The sequence below is a fragment of the Semicossyphus pulcher genome, unplaced genomic scaffold (genome assembly GCF_022749685.1).
Source record: "Semicossyphus pulcher isolate SPU_LCO1_2020_fin unplaced genomic scaffold, fSemPul1.0.p SCAF_22, whole genome shotgun sequence".
NCBI lineage: Eukaryota > Metazoa > Chordata > Actinopteri > Labriformes > Labridae > Semicossyphus > Semicossyphus pulcher.
Window position 1 is genome coordinate 6,023,768 of NW_027211696.1, and position 16,223 is coordinate 6,039,990.

General features: G+C 40.3%; 1 protein-coding gene across 3 annotated transcripts in view; it reads right to left on the reverse strand.

The window, feature by feature from the left end:
* Positions 1–11,807, reverse strand: part of jak2a (Janus kinase 2a) — a 41,097-nt gene extending 29,290 nt beyond the window's left edge. For 2 of the 3 annotated variants that reach the window (XM_069673033.1, XM_069673031.1), the window contains exon 1: positions 11,444–11,807. The gene's annotated coding sequence lies outside the window, so the exon portion shown is untranslated. Of the gene's footprint in view, positions 1–2,317; positions 2,410–11,443 lie in introns of those variants that run through there. The other variant, XM_069673032.1, reaches the window with a different exon arrangement.
* Between the last annotated feature and the right edge of the window lie 4,416 nt (positions 11,808–16,223).

Consider the following 16,223-nt stretch of genomic DNA (forward strand, 5'->3'; position numbering starts at 1 on the left):
GCTTGCGCGCGCATGACAGCCTCCTCTGCAGGGAGGGCTTTGGAGGCAGGACTGTGCGCCGCGGAGAGAGAGAACGGGAGGGACCTGGAGGTTGTGATCTTTCAAATATTGGAGCAAAGTCCGCTCTCTTCTCCATCTTACCTACTGCAGCTTTAAGGATGGAGCGGGCTGAAATGAAAGTGATAGCCAGAGTTGGAATAAAAAGGAGAGAAGCAGAAATGTGTTACAGCAGATGAAGAGAAGCCATTACTCACTCATGCTCCCAAGGTGAGGAAAGGCTGAGGCAAGTCAGGAAGTTTGCAAAATTAATGTTTGGAGTCAGCATTATAGTGTTTATGACACATCTGGCAAATTACACAACGCATAACACCAGTACATTTTTAGCGACCACAGACATTTGGGACAGCAGCTGATTCAGATGCCTGAGATGTTGCTGTATCATTCTCTATAACCATAAACTGTCATCTTCCACGAGATGAGCATCACTTATCACCAATTACATTCAGAACACATGACTTCTCACAGGACCGCAGTGCAGTAGGCTTACTATCTTTGTCAGTCTTCAAACTATATGTGTCAGTTCATAGACCAACATTTGGTATTTTCTCGCATTTAGCTCCCCTGTCAGCTGGTAGATGTTTTCAATACAATTCTGTTGTATTTAAATTTAGTGATATTTAAGAAATTCTGTAGGTCTTTAGTGATGTGTGCAGCCTGGCTCTTCGGATGTCGAAGTACGATGTCTGTCCACAATTCTGGTTCAAACTGACCAAGGCCTGCTGACCTGAACCAGCAAACTAATATTAGTTTTGAGTGGTGATAACTGTTGGATGGATCACCATGAAAATTGTTAAAAAACAAACATTCATGTCCTTTACGTCAAGCAAACTTAGTTTAGGGAGCTAACATTGTAAAATTACTGATACTGATTTGGCCAAAATGTAGCAGGCAAACAAAAACAAAATGTGCATTATGCCAAAAATACCCGGATGTCGTACTGAATCGGAGAAAATCTCCAGTATGCATCGGACCAGTCTACCTCGTCTACTGTATCCCACAATGCAAAGCGCTGGAATGTCACAGCGGCAGTTAAAATTACATTCAAGCAGAAGGGGGCGCTATAGCTAAAGAAGTGCTGGTTATTGTTTACTTCCGCCTGCCGTAGCATTCTGCAAAATTAATATGCTCCTCCATACGACACACTACCACCGAACGCAGTATGCAGTATAGCATGTAGTATGGTATTTAGTATATAGTATATAGTATGGCATTTCAAACACAGTCATGGTAATTATTATGCCATCTTAGCATTAGCATGATAGCACTGTGAGCATGCACATGCATCACCACTGCCGTACCTAAGTACAGTCTCATCAGTTACTTTTCATGACAATGCTGATGAATTTAAGAATTTTAATTTGTTGGTATTCGTATCCTCATATTGGCTTTTCTTAACACTTCCATTTTTCACAACATTAATTTATTTTGGCTTTTTTTTCAGTGTTTTTTAAACTCTCCTGTTTTTCTTTTAAGGAAACACTGAAAAATGTGATTAGCCTAGTTTAGCTTTGATGCAGAGCACTGAGGTGATGGATTACACAGTAAATGCAAAGAGAAAGAACCATGCTTTTTCCAAGTCTAATACTTAAATAACAGATACACATCTGGTACGTGGCTCTGCACTGCCTGTCTGCTTTTGATCAGAGGCTAGCTGATGTGGCCTTAAAGTGGTAAAGGCCGACCAAATAGACAATGTGACTTACTTTTGTTTTGCCACATTCAAGATCAAACAAGCTGTGTGTGTGTGTGAGGGTTGAGATAATGGAGGTGTTTTTAGTGTGTTCTGTCTATTTTGGAGCTGAACATTCAAAAATTATTTTGCATACATGATTTCCCTACACAGTGTTGAAAATTCACACAGTAAATGGATATAAAAGCTACAGTCTAGCCTACAATATTGGCCCACAGCACCACATCCTAACACTTCTGGTCTCTTCCGGTGTTGCGCAGCCAAACAAGGGCGGTAATATCAGTTGATAAGGGTGAAAAACCATTAAGAGGAAGTGCGATTGTATGAATACAAATATAACTCAAACAAACTGCACAAACATTACTGTAAGATAACTAAGTCAAACAACTATACACTGCAAAACATTTTAAACCAAAAGCTCCTTAAAATCAACAACAAAAAGACAACTCACTGAAATCATTGCTGTAAGTAAGGGGTGGGTGGTATCCTGGTTTCATCGGTGTCACGTTCTAACATGATATAGATTTTGCAATCGCGTTAATATCTTGATAAACATAAAATGTTCACCTGCTGTGCACACACGGCATGAGGTTGTGCGCTTGGCGTCAGGAAGTAGGATGCGTGAGTTTCGTTTCCAAAAGGTACCGTCACCTGGCTGGTCACGCTGATCAAACATACATTTGAACGCTGTTAGAAACGGTAGATGACAAGTAACCCAGCTGCAGCCCACAAGTCTATTTGTAGTCGCTGAAGCAGTGTGGTAAAAGTAGGAGGATTTTTGTTATGCAAATTAGAAAATAGACTTTAAAGTGCCAAATAATATTAAGTATAATTGTTAATTGTTTATATGTACATATGTACTTACATTAACAATAAAGCAAAAAGAGCTAGAATCATGTTTTAAGTAGAGCACTTTTTCATCTTATTATAATATCGATACCGCCAAAAGGAAAATAAATATTAATAGATATAAATTGTAGGTCATATCGGCCACCCCTGCTATAAACCTATACTGTATAAACGACCCAGACATGGAAAAAAATGCCAATCTCCAATCAGGATCTTTGCACATTCACATCCAATCTGGGGTTCAGTGTCTTGCACGAGGACGCTTCGACGTGTGGACTGTAGCAGTCAGGGATCAAACCCCCAACTTTACAGTTGAGAGAAGACTGACTCTACCACTGAGCCACAGCCGCCCTAAAGAATGGACTGACTATTCTCTTTTAGTAAAGTGTCTTCAGATAACTTTGGTTATGGTTTGGCACTATATAAATAAAACTGATTGATCGATTATTCCAAAAGCGTACCATTTTGTATTTGTGCCATTTCTACAACAACTGAACTTGACTGCGGTTTTCTCACAATGTATCTTTAATATGGACCTGCAGCACATTCAGTTTGCAGAGCTTTTCTGTAGTTTTTAGAGTCGAAGTGGCCAGAGTCTAATGTTAAGTCCCCGCTGCAGCTTCCAAGTAAATTTCTTCACAGAGTGAAAACAGGTTTTTTGTTGAGAAACGCTCTGCCAATGAGATTTCAAGCAGAGCATGATACAAAATCCAGAACCATCACGACGATAATAAACGATAAATAAGCAGCTTGGGGTTTTTTAACACTGTGCCTGTGTGAATTCTGGGTAATAGCTTTATTTACTCTTTCAAATTAAGTGTTTGTGGATATAGGGCTCTGATGTGGAGATTTGTTTGAGTGCAAGTAAAAGTAAAAAAAAAAAAAACTGTATGATGGATTATCAATTCAATCTCCATTTGGAGCATGGGAAAGAATGTAACTATCAATGGTTTGCTCCGATGTGAAATACAAAAATGTATCTTCTTTGAGTTAACAAACTTTAAAATGAAAAGAGAGAACTGGAGGTTGTTATCAACAGCCTAAAAATGGGCAATACAGCACAGAGTTTGAAAATAAACATTATTACAGAGTAAACAGCAATAGGCCTATTACTAAGCCTTGAGGGACACCATTATGTTTTGTTGCTGTCAAACTAACCTAATCTGACTTGAGGATTAATGTGGGATTTGGTTTCATTCTAGCCAGGATAAAATTTGAATGTGCCAGCTGCAAACAGTGTCAGTGGAAATTTTATGTAAATTTTTTATCAGTCGTAGTCGTTAAATGTTTGAGCACAGCACAGAAGCAGGTGCAACGTGGAAGTAAAATATGAGCAAATAACGGTGCAAAGTATTGTATTAGTTTAAAAGCTCTCAGCAGGTGAGGAAGAAAGTTATAGATGCAACACAGTGGGAGTCCTTTGATATGAAAGTGCACATGTTTAAGCGTAACAGAAAAACACTGCTCTCTCTCAACTTTCTGTCAGAGTGTTTACACACCCAAAACTGTTATCATGTAACAGACAGGCACAGAGTTGGACCAAGTCCTAGCAGTGTCTTATCTGGTACTGGTTGCTGGTTGAGGTCAGAGGAGCTATCTGCTCGGAAACATTTTGCCATTGATGGCTGTTTTGCTCCAATGCTGGCCAATGATACAACCAATTAATCTGCCTCTAACTATGTTGCACTGGCCAAGTAACTGTTGAAAAGTTTGGATCAAGTTACATGCTGAGCAACTAGAATATGGAACAATTTAAAAACTGAATTTAGAGCACTGGATGTTTTGAGTACCTCCCAGCTCTTATAAGCCAAGGACACAACCTTCCCACTAGAAAACAGCTTGCTGATAGACTGTCTTATAGATAGATGGGTGTTTCATTCCTTCATTTTCTGTACCATTTTAGTTCATGTCAATGAAATGCTGTATTTCCACAGTAAGTGACTTATTATTTACTCATTGTACCTAAAAGACTTGGACATATCACAGTCTTAAAAGCGCAGGTGTAAAATCAATTATGACTACAAAATACAGTAGAACAAACCCATCGCCAGTGTCATTAGGATCACCTGTGCTTTTTCTGCTATGACAAGTAAAACCATCTGCCGTATAAAAAAATATTGTCAAATCCATATTTTTAGTCTAACTGGCCTTTAATAAACGATATAACATTTGCACAGAGGAGTAAAACACATTCTGCTTAATATGAATAAAACCGTGATGCTTGCCACGAAGAGGAATGGGTTAGGATTTTATCGATATCGGTATCAATACCGATATTTATCGATACTCTTATCGATACTACTCTCCATTATTTGGTGCAGGAAATAAAGACATGTCTTTACTAGGGTGTCTGATAATGTGTCTCTGGAAGGGGGGTTGTAACTGGGGTTAAGGGCTGTGGTCATCTTCCTACAGTAACAATTAACATCAACAGTAGTAAATGTTTCTGGCTGTCATGGCCACTTGTCTGTGAAGGTTCTCAGTCATCCAGGTCATCTAAGCTTAAGTCCAGTTGCCTTTTGGATTAAGCTTAGAAATGTCATGGCAACTCAAAAATTCCCACTTAGGCGAGCTGTCAGTTATAAGCGCACCTGAACCAACTGGACTTCACTGCAGTGAAGTAAATCTGTTACAGTAAACTTGGCGACAGCTCTGTGACATTCTGCGGTTTGTTCCTGTCATTTCCCTCATTTATCAATGGAGAATGGGCTTAACTTGGATATCTGACTTCTGCTAACATTACCCACTGCAGATAAAGCTGGGGCTGCTGCTTGACCGACACTGTTTATGGATTACATTGGAACATGACTTAGAAGTCATGCTAACAACAGTGACTGAATAACTACAGGCTTATTCATAAGAACCATGCGTTTAAACTGCATTTTTAATTTGGCTAATCCCATCTGCAGCATTGCCATCGGAGCCACCGGGACTCGGAGGCTGCACTGAGGACGTACGAGCAGTACACTAGCAACGGCATTAGCATTAGCCGTTTTGCTAAAGCAGTCAAACACGCTGCACCGCTTCAGATTTATAGACCGTTGAACTTTGTGTTCGGATGCCAGCTACGTAAGAATGAAACAATCAAATGAAAACGACCTTAAATAAGACAGAATGTTTACACAAATACCGATAGGAGCACCATTTGTCGATTAGTTTATCGGTACTTACTGACCAATCACGTCTCGATACCCATCCCTAGACATAAAACAAGTCCGCTTTATAACTTCGGCCTAAGCTGACCTGAGCTGAGTTGTAGTCAGACCACAAAAATATGGTACAATCACTAATAGATCCTCTTTAAACTGGCATCATATAAGTTTGATTATTGAATCACACTGTGAATAGAACCTGAGATGACAGAGCTGCCCTCACCTGCAAAACCTTGAGGAAATCGGGAAGACTGGAAAGAACCCACAAATCCAAACATGTGCCATACAGTAAAAGATTCCAGGACAACAGATGGAGTATTTTCCGATGTATCCTAATACATAATTATCCTGATTATTCATGTCGTACAGCAAAGCAAATACAGTAGTACTCATGGACAAAGTGGCAAGGATTTCTTAAATACAAAACTAAACTTGAAACAAACAGTTGGTGGAAAATTAACTGGCAACAGTTTTGAATTATTGTAAAACTAAATAATGATTGCAGGATCCAGCTTCTTCAATATAAACCTTTCTTGGTATTCTAAAGTCCTTAAATATAGCATACGATGGAAACCACTATTGATTTTTAGGCGAGACGTCCTTATAAGTGGAAAAGCCCTCCATAAACTTCAGCTTGTCCAGAACTCTGCTGCCCGGATCATCACCAGAACACCTTCTTCCCACCACATCACCCCCATCCTACAGCAACTCCACTGGCTCCCAATCAACCAACGGATCACCTACAAAATCCTTCTGTATACTTTAAAATCTATTCACAACCTCGCCCCTCCCTACCTCTCCGACCTCCTGCACATTGCCACTCCATCCCACACCCTCCGGTCTTCCTCCTCCATCCACCTCACCGTACCCCCTGCCCGTCTCAGCACCATGGGGGCCAGAGCTTTCAGCCGCTCTGCTCCCCAGCTCTGGAATTCCCTCCCACCCGACCTCCGACACTGCACCACCCTCCCGATCTTTAAATCAAATCTCAAAACCCATCTGTTCCGCCTCACCTACTCTCCCCAACTCGAAGCACTGTCCCTCACCCACTCTTAATGCATTTTATCTGGTTTGTTTTACTCTTGTTGGTGTTTTTACTCTTGTTTGTGTTTTTTTTGTACAGCGACCTTGAGTGTCCGGAAAGGCGCTTATTAATAAAATGTATTATTATTATTATTATTATTTTTAAATTAGGTGTGAAAGTGACCTGCAGCGGCATATAGCCAAGCTCCGGTGCCGGTACTCCGGCCGTTACCTCAATACACTGTATGTAATACACTTATTACTGCTAAGTATCTCATACAACCCAACTGCAAACAAACAGAACTATCCCTTTAAAAAAAAAAGGAAAGCTACCACGTGGCAACTCCCAAGGAGCTTCTGGTTTCCACTGCAGAGATGCCAACGGAAACCTGACTAGCAGAGTTTTGACCATAACACTAAACACATCAGCAGTAGCATGCCATCCAAAAGCTGAAGCCAGGTGCTGGCAGCCTTGCTGTGAGGAAAAAATGCACATGCCTTACACTTGACAGAACTACAGCCTTTTTGCGAAGACAAATGGGGTAAAATTCCAGCATTTCACAGCACTAATACAAATAAAAAATCAACATGCTGAAAAGCTGCTGCTAGTGTACTCCTCCTGAGGCACAATGTCAAAGTTCCTGCCTTGTAGGGTCTGTCTGCAGACCACAAGCAAGTTTAGTGTGAGAGTTTCAGATGGCACAGGGTCACACGAGATTCTTGCTCAAGTTGATTTTTTTTCGTGGTGGGCAAATAAACAAAGAGTAGCATCGTTCAAACGATCAACTTTGCCTCGTAATCCTGTTTGAAGTTGTTTTGCTTTTGGTCTGAGTACACTTTAAAGGGCCAGTTCGCCAATTTTCAACCTAAGTCCTATCATGCTATTATGGGGAGGTAATGCCATTATGGTAGGAAAAAAGATAAAATTTCGCTCTGTGCCTTTGGAGGACGCTATCCGCTTCTTCTAATGGGCACTGGAAAACCTCCAGACTATGTAAGATGACGCGTTTTACGTAGTCTGGCGGAGGCCATTGAGCTTGCTAAACTACACGTCCTCATGTCTGCAGTGTTTAGTTGAAAAAAACACATACAGTAAAACAAAACATTTGTTTCGTGTGGTGCCTTGAAACGCTGCCTGCTCTCCTGTTTTCCCTCCTAGACATTCCACATTTAAAACTGAGACATGTCTCGTTCAAAATCGTCAGGTTTGAAATGTAGACTGCAGAGCTCAAGACTTTTTAGACGATCCACCGCTATATTCTCGTCGTATTTCAGATTCTGTACCGCTTTGAGTCATTGCCTGCAGAAATCAATGTCCTTGACTGGAAAACAGCGTCTCTCGCTGGGCCAAGGGAGGGCCACAATGCACACTGGGTGTTGTAGGAATATAGAATGGGTGAAACCACGAGCTGTACAACTTTCTCCACAGCTTTGGCACCAATTTCAAATATTATTGGTTCTGTCAATTACAGAGAACACCAGCTTCGACTGACAGTGGCTTTGTCCAGGGGAGAACTGCTCCTTTAAGAGGGTTTGTTTAAAAATCTGCTTTCTGTTTTTTGGCAAGACACCTCAGAAAGTCTTTTCTTTCACACGTTAAAAAGATAAATCAATGGACAGAGGATAGAAAGTTTTCCAAAACTTTGCTTTGATTGTGATGTAATCCTTTGTTACTAAGCAAACAGTACAATGAGAGAGATGTGTCTAAAGTTCATATTGTCCTTCGCATTTCTGCTCACCCACTTCCCTTTGTTGTTCCTGTTTGATTTAACTTCCCCAAAAGTGTCTAGGAAGCGTAACTAGTAACATACACACTTAGGAAATGATTTAAAATAAGCACAATACTCTTGAAAATTACACTTCCTTTTAATGTTTCTTCTTACTATAGGCGCAATACACAAACTCCTGCATCAAGGCGAGTATGTTGATTTACTCTTTCTAAAGAAGCATGATACCTCTTTCTTACAGTTTTCTCTCCATGAAACGTCCTTTCAGGGGAACACAGTTTAAAGCCCCTTTCCCACTGGTCAAAACACCCACTAACACCTGGCTTTTTTGCTTAATGGTACATGGTTATACTTGGCATTCAGACCCAGATTAAATGACTCTGCAGTAGACCCGGGTAATTATCGCCGCCCCCTTTCTGGCGCGCAGCAGAAAAGAGACAATCGGAATTTATAAGCGGGTCTTCCCCGGTCTGAAAAACTCACGTCAACGCTCTCATTTTGGTGGGAAAGGGGGATAAGTGACAGTTTGCTGCACTAGGTTATGTACACTTTAACAGACATAGGAAGCACATATAAGACAATTGTTCTCTTGCTTGATTTGGCATTGTACCAATTCTTATCATAACATTCAATCAACCCTTAACATCTAAAAAACATATTTTTCTACATCGCTTCATCAACATAAATGTTCAGAATAGACCGCAGAGTAATGCTATGAAAGTGAGACGGGGAACACGTGTCTCCTTTCCCCGCTGCAAAGTATGTGTGGGCTTTTATGACTGTTTGTTGCTCTCTCTATAGTAATAGGACAGAGACCAAATGTTTACATTCTCTACTCCTTGCACTGAACATCATTTTGACAAAACTCTAACATAAAAAAAACAAGTAACTTTAGCTTTGCTGTGGCTGTTTGTTCCATTTCAAACTAGCCAAGTCATCTTTCTCAATTACAGCTGACGGTGCAGTTCTATGTATGTGGCCTGGATACACTTTGCAGAATATTACACATCACCCCTGTTGTACTTTCCCCATACATGTTTGTCAATGATTAGCCTCTTCCAGTAAAGACTTGAAACAAATTGCTCAAGTGGCTGTTAGCGTTTTGAACAGTAGCCTAATGAATCAACACCGCCTACATACAGTTAAAACTAAATGTAAACCTATCAGGATTATATTTGCTTATTTTTTGAAGCAACATAAAAAACATTTACAGTAAAGTACACTATTAACAGCATGTCTAACTTTGCATTAGACATACTACATAAGTAATGACTTAATACTACTTCCTAAGCACAGTCGTACATTTAACATGGTTTACAGTCAGTTTAAGACTCCATATTAGGCCTGTTGGTTATGGTATGACTCAAACATTGCAACAACACTTCTCCCCTTTTTAAAACCATTATGAAGTTTCAACTGAAAAATGACACAACAGCTCTGAAGAGGATTAACCTGGTTTGTAAAATCAATTATTAATACTTTAAGCATATCCATGTAGATCATATGGCAGCACCATCAACTAACTCATTATACTCTCCATTATCAGTTTATAACGCACAGCTAGCTAAGGGCTAATAGAACAGCCCTTGCTAGCCTGTTTACAAGCTCTAATAACAGCTCAATTCAAAAGCACTAAAACAACAGCCTCCAACATGACTATAAAGTTAAAGTAAACACCACAGGAAAAGAGTTTGGATTTAGGCCCTGAACAGTAAATAAGCCTGGTCTAAACACTGAACTGATTAAAATCATAACCTGGGATGTCATTGTGTCACCACTGTGGGAGAAATGGATCTTGTGCAGTGTTTGTATACGGTGCTTTGGATGTTTTTGTGTTGGATAACAGTCTGACAAGCAAATTATTGTCCTCCAGGACATAAACGTTTACTACTCTACTCCAATCTTCTCTTCTGTTATTGTTAAAAAATGCATAATCTCCCACATTTTTCATAGCTCTCAATTATGGTCTAGTTCCTCCTTGAAACTGTTGCCAAGTGCTTGCTTAATGATGGATTAAGCTGAACTGGGAAACTTACTTTTTTTTTGTTTCATGCTCAGGGAAAAACATAACATTGGGTCAATCGCAAAGAGACAGAGACAGAGAGAGAGAGAGAAAGGAAGAGATGGTTAAGTATGTAAATTACATTGGTTTATGTCTTGGAAAAAAATACTGTATTATGCCCATTCATAACCATATACTGTATATTAGGGATGCACGATATTATCGGCAGGTTATCAATATCTGCAGGTTATGGCTTTCTGCCGATATTTTCCGCCGATAAAACAACGCTTTAATTATGCCTAAGTGCTCGATGATCCCCCCCTTCACTCATTAACTCTGCACGAGTGTGCGCGTGCACTGTTTTATTTGAAAGAGAATGTTACATGCAAATAAATATGGCATTTTGTACATAACCTAACCTACTTTTCTTATATTGCCCAGTGAAGGTGTACATTTTAAGAAGCACTGTATAAATGTTATTTCTGTATCCGCCAGTGGGCCACTACAATAAGAGTAGGAATGAAAACTGTGATAAAGCTAGGATATAGGTGACTGCAGGGCTTTGTATTAGGATTCAGGTAGTTATACTTGTAAATTGAGTATAATTATACACCTAAAGTTAAATATCAGACCTGTCAAAGGAGAAGGTTTATTACCTTCACATTTCAATTCATGAATGTCTGCTTTCTGTCTTTGTTCGGCACTTTCATGTTGCAGTGTTAACCACATGAACAAAAGTTTCGTAGTTTTTTTCTTGTACAGCTATGGCAGGTATGCGTCACACACACACACGCACACATACACACACACACATACTTCACGGACCAGGTGTTTTGCCGTTAGCGTTAATTGTTTATGCTTCGCTAACTAGAACTGAGGTCATTACACAACGTCAACACACACATATAGACACACACTCTCACGCACACACAAAACTTACTCTGGCTGTAGTCCTCTGAGGTGTTACTGCTGCTTGAGTTTTCCTGAATCAACACAGCTCTGTCGGTCGGTCTTTGAACTCCCCTCAGAGCTGGTATCGGACGGGCTCGCGCCGTTAGCTCGCTCACCCAGAGCCGTTACATTAACGTGAGCTGTCAACGAGAGTACCGTTTCTCCGTTATTTGCCGCGTCAGTTTCCACTCCGTCATCTTGACATGTTTTCCTGAACTATGTCGCACTGGCATCTTGTAAACTCTCGGTGAGCTCATTAATTGTCGCCTGACATGCCGCTGGGGTTCAGTTACAACAGCCAACCTAACTATCACCCTGACTCTCCGTCGGGTTGCTTCCTCCTCAGTTTAAGGTCTCCCTCATGTCAGCCGATGATTTTACACTGCATGATGATGATGGTGATGAGGGCGGAGCAGGAGAGCATTGGGCTTCCTCTCTGAGCCGCACACTCGGGGTTTACTTCTTCCTTGTTTGACGCGGAAGCATTTTATTACACTGGAATCCCGTTTATAAGTAAATCCTCCTGACAATGCACGTGGAGTAGGCTACTCCTGCTAAGGCACTTAACATTTTTTTAAGGTACATTTTTTAGCTTAATTTTTACTTTGAAAATCCCCCGCCTGTCATAAAATACATAGAATATTGTTGCTTTTAATTTACAATAAATAGACAGTTTGAAAGTTTACTTTAAGGGTATGATTTTACTTACACAATAATAAGCTTATTAAAGTAGGCTACATCAACATTCGATGTAATTATAATGCCTTAGCTTAATAGTATTGTATAACTTAATAGAAATTTTATGTAATGAGTACTTTTTATGTTAGGTAGGTTTTATTTGGCTGATAATATTTACAAAATTTTATTTTGGCAACATATTTAACTTAATTTGTTGTTATATTAGCCTGGTATGTTTCTACATGGGCTTAAGTAAAGTAAACGGATAATAAAACTTATTCCACCAAGCACAAAATAACAGGAGCTTTAATGTGGAATTCAACTTTTCTTTTGAAGTTGTAATATTTATTTATTTGCAGCAGGCTCACACATGCACTTCTGGGCGGCGTAGGGGTCTTTAGGATGCACGCAGAGGGGAGTTAAAGTATAAAAAACCCATACACGCCTGGAAGTCCCTTTTGTGTCCAAGTGTGCAACACTTTGCACACATTTCAAAAAGAGAAGAGGCTGCTGCCCAAACTAAGTCTTACTGGATTTGAGTTTCATGAAAAACAAATTAAGATAAAGTACTTTGTCTGAGGTTTATCTTCTTGGCTCTGCTGTGGAGAGGTCACTTCTAAAGCTCAGCTGAATGACTGCCCTACTGATTAATGATATCATTTCCACATGGTAAGCAGTAGGCCTAGTTCATTTTCTAATGTGATTCATAGGTGGGGGGAAAAAAGAAATGCAAATTGCCTTCCAGTTGAAGCATGTACTCTCCAACAACAACTCCCAACAAGTATTTCTCATAGGAACTCTGGGAGTAAAAGAACAGCTTGACATTGTCAAAGGTCCTTTTGCAGGTTTTTTACTTATTTAATTTATTTAATAATCATAATCTAAAAGCATTCATTTAAAACATGCCAGAGCTTCAGCTAGCATATCACTTTCACATCCACTGTAGGGATCAAGCTATAAAAACTTGAGCACAAATTTATCAAAAACTGGCTCAGGGAATATGATAAGCAAACATTATGAGCACCTCCATTACTCTGGAATGGCTCACAAACACTACTATCTGAATCTTGACCCTACTGTCTAACATATCTTACCTGGTTACAACATTCAATCAAACATCCTGCGACTTTGGTTCCAGAGTACAAAAACAAGCATGAGAAATTACTAGCAAAGAGGAGCTGGTGAACTTGCAAGTAAAAGGTCACGAAACATAACTACATCGTACTTACGTTGCAGTTTCTTATGAAAATCAAGACAATAACTATCTAAAAATGCAGAACTGTGTTTGCAGAAACAAGTGAAAGTGAGAAAATGTGGCGAGTATTGGGAGCAGGAAATTGCTGATCAAAGCACGCTTTAAAAATGATCTGAAAAATGTGCAAAGCTAATCACAAATCTGGCAACACGAGACCTGCTGCTAGACAAAGCATCATCATGCTCCGTCACAAAATGCACAATCTCGGATCCCATCGGCTATAGTCTGAGACAATGTAGCCTCTGGGGACACCGGTGAACGTGTGGGGCAGTAAGCGATAATTGACTTCCTTTTCCGCGTGCTGCATTGTTACAGAAGAGAAACCGTTTTCTTATGATTGTTATTAACGGATCTAACCTTTGCCGAAATTTCAACATCATGATGCAGATTTGTAAGAAGTGAAAATTCAAGCTGTGTCAGGTCTGTCCTCAAGAGGAGAAGAAACTTTTAAAATGCTTGTTTGTTGAACGGAGGTTGGATCTGATGCATTCGAGGAAGTCGGAAAACAGCATCAAGGGAATTTATCTCAAGTTACATTTTAGATATATAACAGATTGTTAGCTGTTAGCACGCAGATGTCTGTTTATAGAGATTAATAAGAAGCTAAATCGTCGTCAGATGATGCTGATGGGAGCCAGCATGTCATTACAGCGAATTATATTCCGCCTGCTTTCGCTCTCCTCACAGACTGTTCTTCCTGCATACGCTGCAGCCTGCTGATACGTGATTGGTCAGTATTACTCGGACTACAAGCGTAGCTCAAACGGAAACCAGAACACTTGCCTTCCCAGAAATCCACCTCCCTGCCTACAGAATATATATAAATAGAGATTACAAAATGCACACAAACCTGGAAGTGACACACGAGCACTACTCTGAAGTAGCATTCCCAAAGGGTTCTCTAAACAAAGGCTCACTAGTCATATCGAGGCATGCCAGGTTCAATGAGAAGAATGAAACACGCCATCAAAAGCTGACAAAGTGCACTAGTTTTATTTTATAATACTTACTATTGTGTGCTTAAAGTTAAAATCCCTCAAGACACAAAAAATAACACAATATATTCAAGTACAGGTCAAGTTCAATGTTACAAAGAGCCCCAACGGAGTCCCTGCCCTAAATAATTCCACATACTTACAAGTCTCGACCCCGTTGGTGGGTGTGCACAGGGCTGAAAAGGCAACAAGAAGCCCTCCAGAAACAAGGGAAATCCTCCTTAAACATCACACAACTTCTCTGCTTCACTTAAAAAGAAATTATTTTGACTCCCACAGCTTCACCGTCCAACAGAGACGCTTGGCTAAAAACTATAAGACCTAAATACTGAATCCTTAAAATAGCGTAACGTATTAGAGCTAAAGCTAATCCTTCAAATATCCACCAATAATAGACTTCACAAAAGTAAGTTCCTGTGGAAACAACCAATAAAAACGTTCTCCCAAAATGCTGCTTATTACTAAAGGCCTTTCGATCTGTAACCCTGCTTAATCTCACTTTAACACTGACATGCCAAAAGGGTCTCAAACCAACTTGGTCATCAGTAAACCCATCAACAAATCCTCATTTGTCCCGAAGGTTACCTTTAACCTTTGTCACAAACTGGTTGAGATTGCAGAGGAGCCTGCAAGACAGTGGGAAGGGCGTCAGAATGGCTGCATGTTTGACTGCACTGAAATAATCCTGGAGAGACCACAGAGACAGTTTAAACAGGCTCGTGTTTTTTTTACAGTTTCTTATCTTAAAGGGAGTTTAAAAAAACAGACCGACTGGAGAGCAGGAAGCGCTGTTGGACTCAGAATACAGAGGACCAAACCGAAAAAAAGAAATATAATCGTCTGTTTTTGATGGTGGAGTTTCCTTTGTTATGGTTTGATTTTAAAAATCTTTGTGTTTTTATTCTCTCTTCATACACAGGCTTCTGACGGCCGTAGCCGACGACAACACAACATAAACTCCAAGCGTAAAACTGATGCACACTCATGACACCTTCACTGACCCCCGGAAATATCAGTAACTATCCTTAAAGGGCCAGTGCGCCGATTTTCAGCCTCAGTCCTATGATGCTATCATGGGGAGCTAATTCCATTATGGTGGAAAAAAATTCAATTTGGCACTGTACCTTTGGAGGGCGCTATCCGCTTCTCCAATGGGCCCTGGAAAACCTCCACCAGACTTCTAAACGTGTCATCTGGCGGAGGCCAGGGAGCTCGCTAAGCTACACTTCCTCAATCTAGGACGCCCGCCTCCGATGTCATGTCTCATTCAAAATCGTCAAGTTTGAAATGTAGACTGCAGACCTGAAGATTTTTTAGAAGATCCACCGGTATATTCTCGTCTTGTTTCTGATTCTGTACTGCTCTGAGCGATTGCCTGCCGCGAAACGGTTGTATTTCACTCCAGCGCCTATCCCTAGGCCGTTCCCACATTCCTGTTGCACGCTGGGTGTTGTAGGAACGTAGAATGGGCAAAACCACGAGCTGTTTGTACACCTTTCTCCACAGCTATGACGTCAATTTCAAATATTATTGCTTCTATCGATGACGGAGAACACCAGCTTTGACTGACAGTGGCTTTTTCCAGGGGAGAACTGCTTCTTTAACAGTCCTTTTCTTAAACTGAACATTACAGCATGAACTATGGCATAACAGTAACCATGTCACCCAGTCCGTTACAATAATAACAATCATCCACAAACCACCGACCACCTGTAAACCTAGAAACACCAATAAACTGTTCAAACAGCACTCGATGCTGTCTTTAAAGACAACAGTGTGAACAACAAAGCTTGTGACTCTCAGACACTGGCAGAGAAAGTGCTGTGATCATGGACTGATAT